Source organism: Leuciscus leuciscus (genome assembly GCF_965113295.1).
Source record: "Leuciscus leuciscus genome assembly, contig: SUPER_11_unloc_1, whole genome shotgun sequence".
NCBI lineage: Eukaryota > Metazoa > Chordata > Actinopteri > Cypriniformes > Leuciscidae > Leuciscus > Leuciscus leuciscus.
In genome coordinates this window covers 1,167,210-1,188,402 of record NW_028118546.1, presented here as the reverse complement: position 1 = coordinate 1,188,402, position 21,193 = coordinate 1,167,210, and the positions used below count along the sequence as shown (strand labels likewise).

Here is a 21,193-nt window from a genome sequence, read left to right as displayed (position 1 = left end):
GAAGTGAGGAAACCTGTAGGCTTACAGTGGTGTTCTTTTTTTTGCATAACTTGGCCAGTTTTCTTTGAAGTTACTTGTCCTTTCTTTGTTTTTGATCCACGTTCAGGATTGATGTCAAGAAAGCGTCTAAAAGGCAGAAAAGAAAGAGAAAAAAACAATGAAATATTATGGACTGAGTTTATATATTTTGACAGAGAGAGACAGCACAAAAGACGTGTAAATAAAAACCAGATATCGGTTTTAACGACTAATTTGTTTGGATAAAACTAAACAACATGAAAAAAAAAAATGCAATATTGGATGTTGTGATCAATAACTGATATTTCTTCTGCCCTGGTTAAAATACATCAACTCAATGTGTCTGTTTACAAGCGCACTGTCAACTAACTAAACTTTTGGAAGTGGGGTTGCCAGATTTAAAGTTTATTCTACAACTTTTGTCTACTCATCACCCAGCTCATTAACAATATCATCCCCTCATCAGGTCCCATCAGAGTATCAGTGGAAAGGCAGTCATAGACTCTCAGTTTAGAGCACACATTGCCAGAATCCAGCCCAAACCTTTGTGACAGAAATAATTTAACTTAATTGCAAGCCTTGCAATGTGAATTGCATACATGACTACATGATAATGTTAAACATGACATTTACCAGACTAAAATGCATGTTTGCACCCAAAAATGAAAATTCTGTCATTATTACTCACCCTCAAGACTTTCGTTCATCTTCGGGACACAAATTAAGATATTTTTAATGAAATCTGAGAGGTTTCTGTCCCTCCATTGACATCAATGTCATTGCAACTGTCAAAGCCCAGAAAGGTAGTAAAAACATCAGTAAATAGTATATAACAACGTTGGTTCAACCTTAACCCTGGAGAACCCAAGAACACTTTTCTTCTTTGGAAAATTATGAACTATGCATTAAATTACTTCTATAAGTTCACTGAACACCAAAATATCCACTTTTAAAATTTGAACCCTTTATTCCCTAATTTAGGATTAGGGCCAAATTTGACCCATGGGCTTTAGGTGTATCATTTCACAGAATAACAATAACAAACACCGTCAATGCAAACTATTTTAAATTTAGGAAAATAATCAGTCAACCACACAGCTACATTTAACAATGTTTTTTTGTTTTGTTTTTTTGCTTTATTTGTTGCATGTTAGAACTGGATATCAAATGTACAAACACTTTGGCCAATGGAAACAAGAACACAAGGCCAAAATCACGACTGAAAAAAACTAACACCATGGGTCTTTGCTTATCCAAAAATCTGTTCTGCTAGAGAGAGGAACTCACACTATCATCAGCTTCAAGTTGCTCCAATACTTGTGTTACAGTGACCTTTCTCTGCTGCTTTCCCTGTCCTGAAAAGGGAGTGGCCATACTCCCTGAAAAGATATACTACTTTATTTATTTCAAGGCTTTAGCCAAACACAGGACTGTCACCATTCTCCATAAAAGTCACTCAAAGAACCAGAGGGTCATTTTTGACCCAACATGTTTTTAACCCATACACCCAGAGGGTCATTTTTGGCCCATCGTTTTTTGAACTAGCTCAGAGTTGCTAATTTATCCCAAAATAATATAAAACATACTTCTAGGCATTCTGCAAGCTAATACTAAATAGATGAACAAAAAATACACAATTTTACCATCCGCTGGTTTGCTGAGAAGACGATTTTGTTTGGCTAGGTTTCCAGCTCAACAAAACAGCATGTGGTCAGCCATCATATTACTACCACTCTGGCACTTGTGAGTTCAATATTCATCCACTAGGTGTCTCTATGCAGGGGCCAGAAGTGGCACTCTGGGCTTTTGAAGTAAAATTTGACCATTTTTTTTTTTTTGGGGTAGCAGCAATTAACAGGGGTCAAATTTGACCCCGTGGTTTTGTGCGCAAAATAACCCCAAAATAACAACATTGTTGAATAATCTCTTCTTTTCCATGTCATTCTCCTACACTGTTGACGTAGTGTAAACAGTGCAGCGCTTATGGATTGTACATCAGAGCGTAGGCTCACTATTGGCTAGCTCCTGGGTCATCACACACGACCAGAGTCGGCCAATAATAAGCCTACGTTCTGACGTAGAACCCAGAAGCACTGCACTGGCTTTTTTTCAAGGCTTGCACCTTGAAATCTATAACAGGGTTTGCGTTCTCGAGCCACCAGGCACTGTTTTGTGTAGATGAGTGGGCCGGAGAGCGTTAAAGGATAACTCTTGCCAAAATGCAACCTCTTTTTGTTAATCTACCCGAGGCAAACTTTCGTTTAAAAGCATAATTAGGATGGAAACGTCACTTTTAAGTTTGACCGTATTTTCGTTTTCGGTCAAATTGCCTTTTGAATGGGAGTGCTTGGGGCACGACTATGATAGCATCAAAAATCGCTATTTTTAAAACACTAAGAAGGCTCGACACAACATGAAACTTTGCTCTCAGTATCACCAGGGGCTCTACACATGAACTCCAGCATGGAGAACATTGTTTGTGTACACAGAGTTTACTAAAAAGAAAGATTTTGAACAACTCACTGAAGCTGTGTCCGCCGGCATTTTGACGGTCAAAAATAGTCGATCTGATAAATTTATTCTAGAGCTGCTGTAAAGCCTAAACAATCTATGTTACTGTACTTTCCTATTATCACTGTAAAGCTGCTTTGAAACAATCTATATTGTTAAAAGCGCTAAGGTGACTTGACACTGTTTACACTACGTCAACAGCGTAGGAGAATGACATGAAAGAGTAGAGATTGTTGAATAATGTCGTTATTTTGTTTTTGTGCACAAAAGGAATTCTCATCGCTTCATAATATTAAGATTGCACCACTGTAGTTACATGGATTATATAAACGATGTTTTGACTACCTTGAAAGTTGCAAAGACGTTGCTGTCTATGGGTGGTTCAGAAACCTCTCAGATTTCATCAAAAATATCTTATCTTTGTGTTCTGAAGATTAACAAAGGTCTTACAGGTTTGGAACGACATGAGGGTGAGTAATTAATGACAGAATTTTCACTAATCATTTAACTGAAAACAACTTGCACTGACATATCTTAAAATATGTGACTGCCACTGTTTTGTCTCGAGATGCACACCAGTAATGGTTTTTTTTTTTTATTAGACATTTTTATAAAAGCTGCTTAAATACCCTAATTTGATTAAGGCCTAGACCCGGCTTAAGCTAAGCCCAGTATGGAAACCATGGCCATATTGTTTATACCAGTAGTCAGCTATTTATATATTATTATATTTATAATATTTATATGAATGGCAAATATGCTAATGACTAACCTCTGAACAAACTCAAGGTGCTGCCTCTTCCTGGTACTGCAAGCTGAACTCATAGGAGGAGGCAAACAGCGCTGCCAGGCCAGTGATGAAGATGCTGTGATCCTTTCACACACACCTTGACCTTCCAAACGTAATGTCCACTACTGGTCGCTTAGAGATTGACCTGTAATTAAAAAATGTTTTTAAAAAATTAATGAATAAATAAATAATATTAATAATTAAAATAACTATTGTGGGTTTCACTGTGGTTCGATGTAGTTGTCTATTCATAGTTCTATGAATAAAATTTTTCACCTAAACATTAAAATTGATTAGGGTTAGAATGTTAAAACGCACTGGCATATTATTTTGCTTGTTTTAAGCATAAACTCACTTAATTTTGACTTATTCTTTCAGAAAACAATCCAATTTTTACTTGTCTATTAAATGCTTCTTCATAAGAATTTTAGATATCTGGACTGGAAACAAGAAAAAAACACTAATTAAGAAAAACATATTTTGCAGTGGGGTGAGTAAATGATGGCTTTTCATTTTAGGTTAAAACTACCCAATGTTTACATACCAAGCAACATAAAGTGTGGACTCCACTGGCAAATGTAGATTGCAGGACATCAGCGTTGCAAATTCCTGAAACAATTTTTTAAAAGGACAGCACAACCATGATCAACAGAACCAAAACATAAAACATTACAGATTAATGAGATTTGTTGAATAATCTCTACTTATCTGCTTTAAGGATAACACCGTCTAACTTCTCTTTGAATGGTGGGAGTAGTTGTAGGACCATGGCATGGCAATCAGGAATACTAGCCTACATTTAAAAACAACATTAGGAACATGGATTTTCTTGTGCTAGCAAAATTCTGACAACGATTCAAAAGCACGATCACAGAACTGACAATTTTTTTTTTTTTTTACCACACAGACTAACGTTATAACTGTAGTAACTACTACTTAAAAGCACTTACATTAGCACTGGACCGTCATCAGCTTCAAGGTGCTGGATACTGAAGGAGAGGTTTGATCAGGTTGGTCTGAAAACACTGCTGTGGTGGACCAGTATCCTGAATTTAAACCAAAGGTCACTGAAGGTGCAGCTGAACATGTTTAAGCTCCAAAACACATACCCAACCAGTTCAGAGGCCGCAACTATTCTGAGGAATCAGTTGCCTGAACTTCGTGGCCTTTTCAACCAAGTAGAAGCACTTGTACGACTTCTTGTGGTTGTTCCTGCCTCTGCTGAAGAGGAGAGGAGCTTCGGTGCTCCGAGGAGGTTGAAGACCTGGCTGAGAAGCACAATGTTGCAGATTCACATTGTATCAGTCTATCACATTCACAAAGTAATACTGGATAAAGTCAGAAAGGAAAACATTTGCCAGGAGTTTATCCTGGTGAATAAGTACAGGAAGCAAGTGTTTTGTTCTTTCGTGTGAGAAGACGAGACAGGACAGTATAGAAGGGTGGATAGTTAGGATACATGGAGAGATGTGATTGAAAGGATAGATGGAGGGCAAGGAAAAATGTTCTTTATATTAAAGTTAAATGTTTGTTTTTATGTTTGTGAGATAGTGTGACAATCTTGCAGCTTGTGTCCCAAATAAGTAGTGCATCTATTGTGTTATCAATTTTCCCATACTTTTGGATTGCAGAAGTAATGATTACAGATCGTTTTATATTTTCAGGTACAGCGGTTCGTTTTAAATAAGTTTATTTAACAGATTTTATTCACACACAAATTGGATTCAAATAAAACATTTGGAGTTGGCTAAATTAGTAATGTAAACAGAGCACAAACAATTAGCCTAAGTATATGAACTTATTTTAACTAAGTTAACAGTGCATAATTGTTTACAGTGCAGCATGAAAGTTCTTTGATTCTTTATTTTCTCCTCATTAATTCCACACAGCTTCAATAAAGGTTCAGCACATAAGCACAAATGAGTACACTGGTGTTTTCATGGGTGTGTGGTCTAAAGCAACGCATATAATAATATAAATCAATATATAACATAACAGAAACACAATTCAATAGGCTAACTAAACAGATGCATACAATGAGATGTAGCAGAAACACTTTCATGAACAATAAGCAACATCATTTGAATACATGAACACAAATCAATCACTACTTCTATGTAAAGCTTCCTTAAACAAGGAATATCAACCAACATAATAAATTGACTTCATCAAACAGTTAACATGAGCTGAAGTACATAAATCAAGTTGGTACTATACGCACACATCAAACGTGAGGAAAGCATGCATGAGTCTGTTTGCTACACTCACTCACTCCATGCGGACTGGTGTTTTCTATCGACGCTAATACTGAGCGCCCCCTGCTGGAGATTGGCGGAGCAGCGTCTTAACGTGCTTTGACAGCGCGCTGTTTTTAGCTCAAATTTTAGTCTTGATGTGTTCCTGGACTCAAAAAACTGTAGCATATAAATTGCAATGAATTAATTAATTAACCTTTATGTATCCAGGCAAGTCACTTAAGAACAATATCTTATTTTCGACAACAGCCTGGCAGGAGAGATCTCCTGAAATTCGAACAAACATGATGAACAATGAATTATGATATATTTTAAAATATGTGATATGTGTATTTTTAATTGAATCGACACACTACCTTTGATCATTGAAAAAAAAAGTTTAGAAATTGTTTGGTTTGATTTCTTCCTGCCGTCGACTACTCAATGAAAGAACCATATTTGTATCGAGAGCATCGGTTCCCGAGCAGACTGTGGAACATCTACGTTTACACTAGTAGTGCATTTTCGTTTTAAAACGCATACATTTATTTAGCTACGTTTAAGCCTGCCGTTAGACTATTTAGACCCGTCAGTCAAGTCCGAAGCAAGACACACGCAAGTGACATATTGCGTTATGGCAACGAAGTCTCAGACTGACAGATACATAAAAATAAAGGTGAATTTAGGCTACTTTAGTTTTGAACGTACGTTATCATGTTAATTATAATCAAATTGATTTTGTTTTATTGACCACAATATTATCACTGATATTTGTTTGAGATGGGCACATTTGATTAATTTTGGGGGGAAAATTAATGCACACCAAGCCGTGGATTTTCCCTTACATATAAGTTAATAAAGATATACATTTTCTGTCAAAACAATAGCAGTTATCTTTGAAAGTTTCATTCGAAAAAAAACATTCGAAAAAATCCCTTGGCAACCGGCCGACGCGCGTCACTACTCGTGACGTCACAGGCAGAGTCGCCCATAGAACTCTTCTCTGGTTTTCTAGCAGTTCAGTTGATTTCTGGTCTGTAGTACAAGCGATCTGACTAGTATTTCTGTTACATCTGTGGTGAAAAATTGCTCTAATTGTTTTATATCTCTTGATCTGTGTTATATCTCATGATTTTTAGTATTTCATTTCGATCTGTGCAATTTACGTTCAGTGAACTTGTGATAAGTTAGTGACAGAACATCAGAGAGACATCTGGAGCAATGGGTCAGTGCAAATCTCACAGTTACATTGTAAAGGAAGATGCTGCTGCATCTGTGTCGCCAAGGCCTGTCCCAGAGAAAGTAGAGAAGAAGAAGAAAGGGAAGTTCCTTAGATGGGTTTTGTCTCGGAAATCCAAGAACACTTCCACCGAAGCCCAACAGAGTCAGTGCAGAAATGACAGCAGCCAACAGCCTGAGAGATGCTCTGATGGGGAAGCTGAACACAACAGCGACACTGAACACAACTCAGTGTACAGCAGGCACAGCTGTGTGTCTTCTCCCACCAGTGTGCCGGATGGTGATAAAGACATTACCAGGCAAGAGCAAAGTGGCATCATCTCACACAACAGCAGTCCTTCTCTGCCTGTGCCATCTATGACTGAGGAGAACATCAACTCAGCTTCGACATCGGATGACATTATCCATATAAGTTCAAAGGGAAAGACAGGTCAGTTTATATAACAAGCCCCAACATGACTCATAAAATGTGCAAAAAGTACCTACATTTTAACATGTTTTTCTGGACATTGTCTTTATTATCCAAATGAAAATGTGAACTGAGGATGGATTTTGGTTGTGTGAGGCACCACAATAATGTGTCCATTCTACAGCTATTTTTAATGTGAATTTTTTATGTTTTTTTGTGGTTTATACTGTAAATTTTGTATGTCCCTCTTTTTTTTTAACAGGTGAAGTCTCGCAGGACTATGAAACTATGAAAATGCTGGGTAGAGGATCATATGGATGCGTCTACGACGGGATCCGTTTGTCTGATTCAAGAAAGGTAGTTTTTTTTGCACTCTTGGAAGTTGGAATTTAAATTCATTAAAAGTTACATCAAGGTTAATTACTGGAATCATGTGACCTCTGCACATATAGTTAATTAATTGTAAAACATTCTTACAAAAAAATTCTTATTTTTTCTTTCCCTTGGAGAACAGGTGGCAATCAAACATGTGCTGAAGACAGAAGCCATGGAAAATGTCCATATTGTAAGTAGGCAATTCCTCTCTTCGTTTTATTACTCTCAGAGTACACAGTCACATTAACAATAGGACATTTTAACAAAATTTTGCAGTCACAAAAGGACCATTGTCAATAGCGTATGAACTTCCGAACCAAGCAGCTTTCTGTTAGTCAGCACAGTTCATTCGCGTGACTTTACCCTCACGCAAAAATTCCCATTAAAATGACAAAATTTTGCCCTGAAAATTTTTGCCGGTCGACAGTAAAAGTGACCGAAACTTTAGTAACTATTTCCAGTATTTCAATTACTTAACTCTTCAAACCTATACTTACCCAAATGCAGGACATAATTCTGTAGTAATTCATTTAAATTAAACCATGTCCCCTAATTATCTCACTTTTGTATAACTATTATCTCTCCTGTAGGGTCTATTCGGCAAATCCCCTCCAAATGAGGTCGCTATGATGGCTCTTATGAACAAAAATCCCAGTGTTCCTCAAATAATAAAGCTGCTGGACTGGTACGAGACACCAGAGGAATATCTACTGGTCTTAGAGCGGCCCACGCCATGTGTAGATATGAGGATATTTTTACTGCAAAATGGTGGCATCCTCAAGGAATCGACGGCACGAGCTGTGATGCGTCAGGTTGTCACTGCTGCAAGAATATGCAGTGAGAGGGGCGTCTTCCACAGCGACATCAAGCTGGAAAACCTGCTCATCAACCCAAACACCTTGCAGGTCAAATTAATAGACTTCGGTTGTAGCAAACGCTTGAAGAAGTCTTCTTATTCGAAATTCAGTGGTACGTATTATTCCACAAATCTATGGTGAATAAATCGACAAAAAGCTATGGAAATACAAATTCATTGCAATGGACGAAATCTTGTTCTTTCTTCCAGGCACAAGAGATTATGCTCCCCCTGAGTGGGTCAGGCATGGAAAGTATCATGGCAAGCCTGCAACAGTGTATTGTTTAGGCGTACTGATGTTCAAGATGCTGTCTGGGAAGTATCCTGGCGAGTACCGGTACCTCCCTCAGATGTTTGGTGAGCCCTCCTACACAGAAGACATTTCCAAAGGTGAGAGCATGTGGACGGGTCATACAGGAACTTTTATTACTGCTTAAAATAATGTGAGCAGTTACACAAAGTATAACACTTACAATAATAACCGGACATCTCTCCCCTCTTCACAGAATGCAGGGATCTGATCCATTCATGCATGGAAAGTAATCCAGCCAAGCGGATTAATATGGAAAAGATCCTCCTCCACGACTGGTTCCAGGTATCGATCCTCACCTAAAAATGTTTGGAAATAAGATACTGTCATGAGAGGAAGAACGAGAAACAAAAGAAACCCAGAGAGTAGGTAAAGAAAAAACCTCATGTGCCTAAAAGAAAAAAGGTAAGGAAAGGAAGTATATGTAAGCGCTTTGAGGTCTCAGAAAAAGCGCTATATAAATGTAACGAATTATTATATATATATATATATATATATATCCATATATGCAATCACAGGTCAAAGCACAGCTTACATGCACTATTGGTTGACGATGAGACGCTATAGTCGCAGGACAAAACACCGCTCTTCCGTTCCGATAACAACATTAAACAGGTTCTCCCCACTCAGTGAATCACCCACTGAGAATCCTGTTGATTGTGCCCTAGTTATTGGTGATTCTATTACACAGAACATGAAAATAGAGACACCAGCCACCATAGTCACATGTTTGCCGGGAGCCAGAGCGCCTGACATCAAAGCAAATTTAAAAGTGCTGCTGGCTAATGCTAATCGTAAATTCTCTAAGATTATTATTCACGTCGACACAAATGATGTTTGACTCCGCCAGTCGGAGATCACCAAAATTAATATTAAAGAGGTGTGTGAACTTTCCAGTACGATGTCAGGCACTGTAATTTGCTCTGGCCCCCTTCCTGTTCGCAGGAGTGATGAGATAGTTAGTAGATTGTGTTCACTCAATGGCAAAATAATATAGAATTCATAGACAATTGGAAAAGTTTTTGGGGCAGACCTGACCTGTTGAAAAGAGATGGTATTCATCCCTCCTGGGATGGTGCTGCTCTTCTCTCCAGTAATTTGGCTCATAGTCTTAGAGATAAAACATGACAATCTGCGGCTGGTTTCACAAAGATAGACTTTGACTATGGCTTAGATATAGTAGATAGTCAGACTTCAGATAGACATCTAAATCAGACCGTTGCACAAAGCACTTAAGACTCTGACTATCTTAAGTAGGACTACACTGCAATGCATTCTGGGTAAAATAAGACATTTTCAAAACAAAAAACATGGCGGATCGAGTAAGCGCATTCAACCGCTCAGTGCAGTTTACCCCAGCGGAAAATATGTGTTTGTTGGAGTATAACAGTTACAAGGACATTTTACTTGAAATTTAGCGGAGAATGTAGTAACAAGAAGAAATGTTTAATTTGGAAAAAGATTGCTTCGACAGTTAAAGGGATAGTTCAGCAAAAAATGATATTAAACCCATGATTTACTCACCCTCAAGCCGTTCGAGATGCATATGTCAATCATTTTTCAGACGAACACATTTTCAGTTATTTTAGAAAATGTCTTAGATCTTTCAGTGGTTATATGTATATTTTTACGACAAAACCGCACGGATTACACCCTCAGAAGGCCTTCGTTTATCCCCCTGGAGCCGGATGGATTAGTTTTGTGAAGGATGCATGCACATTTTTGGGACTTGAAGGAGGTGGACCCCATAACTTGACATTATAACCACTGAAAGATCCAAAACATTTTCTAAAATAACTGAAAATGTGTTCGTCTGAAAAATGATTGACATATGCATCTCGAACGGCTTGAGGGTGAGTAAATCATGGGTTTAATATCATTTTTGGCCGAACTATCCCTTTAACAGCGTTAATCCGATCACTGAGCGGAGCGTTAAAGACGTACAGAAAAGATACAAAAACATGGTACAAGATACCCTGTATACCACCCATGACACAGAAGCTTTACTGAGACCCACTGTGTCACCAACAGCATTCAGAAAAGTTCCTGTTGCATAAAATCTCAACGCAGTGCAAACCTGCGCGCCATTCGGCGTCTGTCCGCGGCGCCCATCAACGGCTCAGGACCTTGTTCAAAATCCTGCTGTGCCACAGAGCGCCATTTACATTTTTGTCTCATATTTGTCTAAAATCGTCGTTAATGTATACTGACTTCACCCTGTCCTGCAATATACATTTAGTTTTACATTCATTTAAGGAAATCAGCTGTGTGGATGAAAACGGCTGATGTTATCGGATTTTCAGGTGATATTCTCAATTCATTCAGTTAACGGACGCTCTGAGGTAAAGTGTTCAGACTGCAGACTTTAGTTTGCAACGATTGTATTTAATTGTACAGTACAATCATAACATAGTACAGACATTATCTTAATTCCATAATGTCCTTAACCCTTGTGCATTGTTCAAATTCACTACCCTTTCGTTATGTTCGTGGCTGAAAACAGCCACTACTTTAAACTGCTGTAAAAATGTATCAGATAAATATTTTTTTCAATTTTTTTTGCATAAATCTATTAATCACCCTCAGTCCTGATCAAAACTACTAAATGTTTAAAACTCTTTAATTGCCAAATTCATAAATGATGTCACTGATTTTGGAAAAAAACAACACAAAATGACTTATTTTCAATATAAAATGTGAATGTGGACTGGATTTTTTTTTACCTTTTATCACAGTCTTGGACATGTCAAAGATTAGAAATAACATTGGTTTTGATGCATTGTTAGTTTTTGTGCAGCATCAGATTTGAACTTTTTCTCCCTCATTTACTGTTTGTGGCTGTTTTTGCACCATAGACTTCCATTATGACCACATTTTTTGATTGCAAAGCCATAACACCATATAATCATGCATTTTTGATTGTTGGTGGTTTTCCCTGTTGGGAAGAGGTTAAATTTGTAATTTTTACTGTTGATAACCAGGTGGCACCATTAACCCTGTGTGTGTGTGTGTGTGTGTGTGTGTGTGTGTGTGTGTGTGTGTGTGTGTGTGTGTGTGTGTGTGTGTGTGTGTGTGTGTGTGTGTGTGTGTGTGTGTGTGTGTGTGTGTGTGTGTGTGTGTGTGTGTGTGAGAGAGAGAGTGTGAGTGTGTGTGTGTGTGTGTGTGTGTGTGTGTGTGTGTGTGTGTGTGTGTGTGTGTGTGTGAGTGTGTGAGTGAGAGAATATGAGAACTCACCTTGATACGTCTGAGAAAATCAAAATATGCACCTCAGCTCTCAGAACTACATGGAGTAAACAAAAACAAAGTAAGTGTATTTATGCATCTGCTGCCTTTTGATGGTGAGAAATGCAGACTAAACAAAGCAAGTGGATTTAAACACTTGCATGCAAGCCTGCTGGTCATTTGATGGTGAGAAGAGCAGCAAGCAACATGAGAAAGGGCTTGACTTGTAGTGAAGTTTTAGAGATGATTATGCAGCCTGACCCCTCCAGCGAGCTGCAGGATGTATCGTCTTCTCCCTCTGACACCACAGACTCAGGAGAGTCAGATCCTGATTTGGATGTGGCATCCTCATCATCCTCTCTAGCTTCCACTGAAGGCGAGGAAGATTCGGAGGATCCTGGATCTGGGTGGATTGGGAGAAACGGCGAAGTGTGGTTTTCCACCAACGCGGAGACAACTTTCTTCAGCCTGCCAGAGGCGTGACTCCAGGGCCGACGCGCTATGCCATCGCAAGGGTCCAGAACATGGATTCTGTGTTCAATCTGTTTTTTACGGAGTAAAAATAGGAGGGGAAGGCGATGATCCCACAGACCCCATGTAGGCACGGAGATCTGTGGAGTCCACCCCGGTCCAGTCTCTCAATTTTTGTGCGGCGCGCATGGAGGTTGGTCATGCTGACAATGAGGTCAGTCATCTGCTCCGTAAAAAACAGAATCCGTTGAACACAGAATCCATGTTCTGGACCCTTGCGATGGCATAGCGCGTCGGCCCTGGAGTCACGCCTCTGGCAGGCTGAAGAAAGGGAATTGTCTCCGCGTTGGTGGAAAACCACACTTCGCCGTTTCTCCCAATCCACCCAGATCCAGGATCCTCTGAATCTTCCTCGCCTTCAGTAGAAGCTAGAGAGGATGATGAGGATGCCACATCCAAATCAGGATCTGACTCTCCTGAGTCTGTGGTGTCAGAGGGAGAAGACGATACATCCTGCAGCTCGCTGGAGGGGTCAGGCTGCATAATCATCTCTAAAACTTCACTACAAGTCAAGCCCTTTCTCATGTTGCTTGCTGCTCTTCTCACCATCAAATGACCAGCAGGCTTGCATGCAAGTGTTTAAATCCACTTGCTTTGTTTAGTCTGCATTTCTCACCATCAAAAGGCAGCAGATGCATAAATACACTTACTTTGTTTTTGTTTACTCCATGTAGTTCTGAGAGCTGAGGTGCATATTTTGATTTTCTCAGACGTATCAAGGTGAGTTCTCATACTCTCTCTCACAAACACAAACACGCACACACACGCACACACACACACACACAAATATGCTATTATACTCCATATAACTCCATGTAAAAGCCAGAAACTAAGCTTTTTTTTGCACAGGCCTATCTAAAGGGTTAATGGTGCCACCTGGTTATCAACAGTAAAAATTACAAATTGTACCTCTTCCCAACAGGGAAAACCACCAACAATCAAAAATGCATGATTATATGGTGTCATGGCTTTGCAATCAAAAAATGTGGTTATAATGGAAGTCTATGGGGCAAAAACAGCCACGAACAGTAAATGAGAGAGAAAAAGTTAAAATCTGATGCTACACAAAAACTAACAATGCATCAAAACCAATGTTGTTTCTAATCTTTGACATGTCCAAGACTGTGATAAAAGCTAAAAAAAAAAATCCAGTCCACATTCACATTTTATATTGAAAATAAGTCATTATGTGTGTTTTTTTTCCCAAATCGGTGACATCATTTATGAATTTGGCAATTAAAGAGTTAAAATCCTGATTTTTTTTTAAAACATTTAGTAGTTTTGAGCAGGACTGAGGTTGATTAATAGATTTATGCAAAAAAAATTGAAAAAAATATTTATCTGATAAATTTTTACTTCTGATCCCTTACTTCAAAAGCACATATTGTTATTGATATGATTACAGACTGTAATCTAGATGTGCTGTGTTTGACAGAAACCTGGCTAAAACCAAACGATTACATTACTTTAAATGAGACCACCCCTCTAGATTACAGTTATAAACATGAGCCTCATCTGAAAGGCAAACGGGGAGGTGTTGCTGTAATTTATAGTAATATTTTTTGAATTACCAAGAAGTCTAGTTTCAAATATAATTATTTTGAAGTGTTGGTGCTTAATATAGCAATATATAGTGTAAATGATAAATCACGTTTGAGATTTGTGCTGGCTACTGTATACAGGCCACCAGGGCACCATAAAGACTTTATCAAAGAATTTGCTGATTTTCTATCAGAGTTAGTATTGGCTGCAGATAAAGTACTAATTGTTGGTGATTTTAATATACAGTACATATAGATAATGAAAAAGATGCATTGGGATTGGCATTTAAAGACATTGTAATCATACTCTAGATCTAATATTATCACACGGAATAAATGTTGATGCCGTTGAAATTCTGCAGCAGAGCGATGACATCTCAGATCATTATCTAGTCTCGTGTAAACTTCATTTAGCCAAGGCTGCAAAGCCGACCCCGTGTTACAAATATGTTAGACCTATCACTTCTGCCACTAAAGATTGCTTTATTAATAATCTTCCTAATCAGTTTCATCATCTCAGCATCCCAGATAGCTTAGAAGAACTCGATATTGCAACAGAAACTTTTAACTCTCTCTTTTCCAGCACTTTAGACACAGTTGCTCCGTTGCGCTTAAAGGGATAGTTCACTTTGAAATTAATTTTTGGTATGTTTTAGCTTACCTCAAGGGCATCCAAGATGTAGGTGTCTTTTTTTCCGCAGTAGTTTCAATTTTGATATTTTTAGGTCAAACCGTTCTTGTCTGTCAGTCATAATTATAATGCAGGTCTATGGTCACGGTCTCAAAGAGCATGCACAAGAGTCCAAATTAAAACAATTCCCCGTCGTCCAAATTAAACAATTCCCCATCGTAAGTACACATTGATGGCCTAAGACACGAAACGAGCGGTTTGTGTGAGAAAACGAACAGTATTTATATCGTTTTTACCACTTATACACAGCCATGTCCAAGTGATCTGATCTGACGTGTACGCAGACTGGTGCATAGATATATACACACTAGATCTCGCCTTGTCTACGGCAGTTCATTGGAACGAATGTCTTTAAGGCGACATCTAGTGTATATATCTATGCACCAGTCTGCGTACACGTCAGATCAGATCACTTGGACATGGCTGCGTATAAGAGGTAAAAACGATATAAATACTGTTCGTTTTCTCACACAAACCGCTCGTTTCGTGTCTTAGGCCATCAATGTGTACTTACGATGGGGAATTGTTTAATTTGGACGACGGGGAATTGTTTTAATTTGGACTCTGTGCTTGTGTTTTGAGACCGTGACCATAGACCTGCATTATATGACTAACAGACAAGAACGGTTTGACCTAAAAATATCAAAATTGAAACTACTGCGGAAAAAAAGACACCTACATCTTGGATGCCCTTGAGGTAAGCTAAAACATACCAAAAATTAATTTCAAAGTGAACTATCCCTTTAAAGGGCATCTTGCAGGTTAGTATGGAAGCCCGTTTCCACCACATTGAGTAAAAAAAATAAAGATTCTTTAAGTCATAATAATGAGAAACTTTCTCGAAATAATGACTTAACATCTCGTAATAATGAGAAACTTTCTCGAAATAATGACTTAACATCTCGTAATAATGAGAAACTTTCTCGAAATAATGACTTAACATCTCGTAATAATGAGAAACTTTCTCGAAATAATGACTTAACATCTCGTAATAATGAGAAACTTTCTCGAAATAATGAGTTAACATCTCGTAATAATGAGAAACTTTCTCGAAATAATGAGTTAACATCTCGTAATAATGAGAAACTTTCTCGAAATAATGACTTAGTTTCTCATTATTACGAGATGTTTTCTCGAAATAATGACTTAACATCTCGTAATAATGAGAAACTTTCTCGAAATAATGACTTAACATCTCGTAATAATGAGAAACTTTCTTGTAATAATGAGAAACTTTCTCGTAATAATGACTTAACATCTCGTAATAATGAGAAACTTTCTTGTAATAATGAGAAAGTTTCTCGTAATAATGACTTAACATCTCGTAATAATGAGAAACTTTCTCGAAATAATGACTTAACATCTCGTAATAATGAGAAACTTTCTCGAAATAATGACTTAACATCTCGTAATAATGAGAAACTTTCTTGTAATAATGAGAAACTTTCTCGTAATAATGACTTAACATCTCATAATAATGAGAAACTTTCTCGAAATAATGACTTATTTTCTCGCACTTCTACGCATGCGCAAAGCAGCGGAGCAGAAGGGCGTGCCGCACTAGCGACATCCGCTGGTCAAAGCCGTGTAAATGCATCACAGCAAACATGGCACGCTCTGCAAAACAGTTGTTTTCATTAAAGTCAGTGTGATCTACTAAGTGCAATCTGTAGTATCATTAAATAACATCATCAGTAGGCCTATATCTTCCATACTTTTCCATGCGCACGATAAGGTGTGAAAGTGGAATGCAGAAGCAGGATGGTTACCATGGTAAATTGTTACATGAATTTACAAAACTATCAGATTAAAGTAGGAATATTACATTTATTCATCAAGTTTAAGTGTAACATCTTCATAAAATATATGGGTACGTGTGTTAATATAACACGTATTTTGCAGATGCTTCTAGGATATTTGATGTGCAGGTTCATCTGGAAGATATCAATACAGAAATCACCTTTAAGATGTTTATGACTTTGGCGACATTTAAACATAGTTGGGCAGTGGAATGGGGGAAAACGCAAGGTCGAGACGTGTTTTTAAAAGCTGAACTTCTTTTCAATTGAGCGCCGCATTTTTAGAACGCCGTGTCATGCGCGAGACGCTGCAGAAGAGCGAGCGAGCGTCCGTCTAGTGCGCATATGCCTAGAAAAGCAATGAAAAAGCGCGTTCTGTATGAACGGACCCTTACACAGATTTCCAGATAAGTGTTCTTAAACAGATTTGGAAAGGTGTGCTGTCTTATCATTCCTCCATCTATTTGAAATCCATGGATCACCCTTCTGTGTTGCTGCTTGTTCATACACAAAAATACAAATGAATATTACAAATGAATAAAAGACTATCTAGCTATGGAAGCCCATCTCATATATTGATCATTTATCATTAATGTTATTCACTGCAGAGCGTGCCATGTTTGCTGTGATGCATTTACACGGCTTTAACCAGGGGATGTCGCTAGTGCGGCACGCCCTTCTGCTCCGCTGCTTTGCGCATGCGTAGAAGTGCGAGAAAATAAGTCATTATTACGAGAAAGTTTCTCATTATTACGAGAAAGTTTCTCATTATTACGAGATGTTAAGTGATTATTACGAGAAATTTTCTCATTATTACGAGATGTTAAGTGATTATTACGAGAAATTTTCTCATTATTACGAGATGTTAAGTGATTATTACGAGAAATTTTCTCATTATTACGAGATGTTAAGTCATTATTACGAGAAAGTTTCTCATTATTACGAGAAAGTTTCTCATTATTACGAGATGTTAAGTCATTATTACGAGAAAGTTTCTCATTATTACGAGAAAGTTTCTCATTATTACGAGATGTTAAGTCATTATTACGAGAAAGTTTCTCATTATTATGACTTAAAGAATCTTTATTTTTTTTACTCAATGTGGTGGAAACGGGCTTCCATACTAACCTGCAAGATGCCCTTTAAGAGCAAATCATTTGTGACTCTAATGAGAGCTGTCTCAGTACTATGGTACGGTCTAAATCCTGACTGAAAATCCTCGCAGATATCATTTCTTTCTAAAAAGGAACATAGTTGTGAAGATAATGCCTTTTCTAGTATCTTTGACAGAAAAGGTAGATTCGAGATCAGCCTGTAATTGACTAATTTTGTAGGATCAAGTTGTGTTTTTTTTAACAAGTGGTTTAATCATAGCCAGCTTAAAGGTTTTTGGTACGTATCCTAGAGACAAAGATTAATTAATGATAGTAAGAAGAGAATCTATGACCTCTGGAAGCATCTCTTTCATTAGCTTAGTCGGTATAGGGTATAACATACATGTTGTCGGTTTAGATGATTTAATGAGTTTAGCGAATTCTTCCTCTCCTATAGCAATAAATGAATCAAATTTTTCCTTAGGGAGACTAAAATGCACTCCCTGATGCGATACTGTAGTCGACGGTTGCATAATTATAATTTTGTCCCTGATATTATCAATCTTATAAGTGAAGAAGTACATGAAGTCATTACTGCTGTGTTTACATTTCTGGGCTTGAAGCTTGTGGCTAAAAACAGTGGCTAAACTAACGAAAAAGAAAGCTTCAAGCCCAGAAATGTAAACACAGCAGTAATGACTTCATGTACTTCTTCACTTATAAGATTGATAATATCAGGGACAAAATTATAATTATGCAACCGTCGACTACAGTATCGCATCAGGGAGTGCATTTTAGTCTCCCTAAGGAAAAATTTGATTCATTTATTGCTATAGGAGAGGAAGAATTCGCTAAACTCATTAAATCATCTAAACCGACAACATGTATGTTATACCCTATACCGACTAAGCTAATGAAAGAGATGCTTCCAGAGGTCATAGATTCTCTTCTTACTATCATTAATTAATCTTTGTCTCTAGGATACGTACCAAAAACCTTTAAGCTGGCTATGATTAAACCACTTGTTAAAAAAAACACAACTTGATCCTACAAAATTAGTCAATTACAGGCTGATCTCGAATCTACCTTTTCTGTCAAAGATACTAGAAAAGGCATTATCTTCACAACTATGTTCCTTTTTAGAAAGAAATGATATCTGCGAGGATTTTCAGTCAGGATTTAGACCGTACCATAGTACTGAGACAGCTCTCATTAGAGTCACAAATGATTTGCTCTTAAAGGGCATCTTGCAGGTTAGTATGGAAGCCCGTTTCCGCCACATTGAGTAAAAAAAAAAAAAGATTCTTTAAGTCATAATAATGAGAAACTTTCTCGTAATAATGACTTAACATCTCGTAATAATGAGAAACTTCCTCGTAATAATGACTTAACATCTCATAATAATGAGAAACTTTCTCGTAATAATGACTTAACATCTCGTAATAATGAGAAACTTCCTCGTAATAATGACTTAACATCTCGTAATAATGAGAAACTTTCTCTTAATAATGACTTAACATCTCGTAATAATGAGAAACTTTCTCGTAATAATGACTTAACATCTCGTAATGAGAAACTACAGAACGCGCTTTTTCATTGCTTTTCTAGGCATATGCGCACTAGACGGACGCTCGCTCGCTCTTCTGCAGCGTCTCGCGCATGACACGGCGTTCTAAAAATGCGGCGCTCAATTGAAAAGAAGTTCAGCTTTTAAAAACACGTCTCGACCTTGCGTTTTCCCCCATTCCACTGCCCAACTATGTTTAAATGTCCCCAAAGTCATAAACATCTTAAAGGTGATTTCTGTATTGATATCTTCCAGATGAACCTGCACATCAAATATCCTAGAAGCATCTGCAAAATACGTGTTATATTAACACACGTACCCATATATTTTATGAAGATGTTACACTTAAACTTGATGAATAAATGTAATATTCCTACTTTAATCTGATAGTTTTGTAAATTCATGTAACAATTTACCATGGTAACCATCCTGCTTCTGCATTCCACTTTCACACCTTATCGTGCGCATGGAAAAGTATGGAAGATATAGGCCTACTGATGATGTTATTTAATGATACTACAGATTGCACTTAGTAGATCACACTGACTTTAATGAAAACAACTGTTTTGCAGAGCGTGCCATGTTTGCTGTGATGCATTTACACGGCTTTGACCAGCGGATGTCGCTAGTGCGGCACGCCCTTCTGCTCCGCTGCTTTGCGCATGCGTAGAAGTGCGAGAAAATCAGTAATCAGAAGTCATTATTACGAGAAACTTTCTCATTATTATGAGATGTTAAGTCATTATTTTGAGAAAGTTTCTCATTATTACGAGATATTAAGTCATTATTTCGAGAAAGTTTCTCATTATTACGAGATGTTAAGTGATTATTACGAGAAACTTTCTCATTATTATGAGATGTTAAGTCATTATTTTGAGAAAGTTTCTCATTATTACGAGATATTAAGTCATTATTTCGAGAAAGTTTCTCATTATTACGAGATGTTAAGTCATTATTTCGAGAAAGTTTCTCATTATTACGAGCTGTTAAGTCATTATTACGAGAAAGTACGAGATGTTAAGTCATTATTTTGAGAAAGTTTCTCATTATTACGAGATAAGTCATTATTTCGAGAAAGTTTCTCATTATTATGAGATGTTAAGTCATTATTTCGAGAACGCTTCTCGTTATTATGAGATGTTAAGTCATTATTACGAGATGTTAAGTCATTATTACGAGATGTTAAGTCATTATTACGAGGAAGTTTCTCATTATTACGAGATGTTAAGTCATTATTTCGAGAAAGTTTCTCATTATTACGAGATGTTAAGTCATTATTTCGAGAAAGTTTCTCATTATTACGAGCTGTTAAGTCATTATTACGAGAAAGTACGAGATGTTAAGTCATTATTACGAGAAAGTTTCTCATTATTACAAGAAAGTTTCTCATTATTACGAGATGTTCAAGTCATTATTATGAGAAAGTTTCTCATTATTACAAGAAAGCTTCTCATTATTACGAGATGTTTAAGTCATTATTATGAGAAAGTTTCTCATTATTACAAGAAAGCTTCTCATTATTACGAGATGTTTAAGTCATTATTATGAGAAAGTTTCTCATTATTACGAGATGTTTAAGTCATTATTACAAGAAAGCTTCTCATTATTACGAGATGTTAAGTCATTATTACGAGAAAGTTTCTCATTATTACGAGAAAGTTTCTCATTATTTTGAGATGTTAAGTCATTATTACGAGAAAGTTTCTCATTATTACGAGAAAGTTTCTCATTATTTTGAGATGTTAAGTCATTATTACGAGAAAGTTTCTCATTATTTTGAGATGTTAAGTCATTATTATGAGAAAGTTTCTCATTATTTTGAGATGTTAAGTCATTATTACGAGAAAGTTTCTCATTATTATGACTTAAAGAATCTTTTTTTTTTTACTCAACGTGGCGGAAACGGGCTTCCATAGGTTAGACTACCCAGTGAGTCAAGGTATAGAAAAATAATGTAGGAACTAGATTAAAATATAAATATATACTTAAACGCTATTAAGGCTTCT

The 21,193-nt window shown here is 37.2% G+C and overlaps 1 protein-coding gene and 1 long non-coding RNA gene across 2 annotated transcripts in view; one reads left to right on the top strand and one right to left on the bottom strand.

Annotated features, from left to right (window-relative positions):
• The window catches only part of LOC309510013 (uncharacterized protein), a gene marked incomplete at its 3' end in the record, with an annotated part of 1,894,646 nt that overhangs the window by 879,340 nt on the left and 994,113 nt on the right, over positions 1–21,193 (top strand). The window lies entirely within an intron of this gene.
• On the bottom strand, positions 7,763–9,035 carry LOC309510067. The gene is made up of 2 exons (XR_014210187.1): positions 8,906–9,035; positions 7,763–8,799 (listed from the first exon to the last, which is right to left on the bottom strand). It is a non-coding gene; the product is annotated as an uncharacterized lncRNA (long non-coding RNA).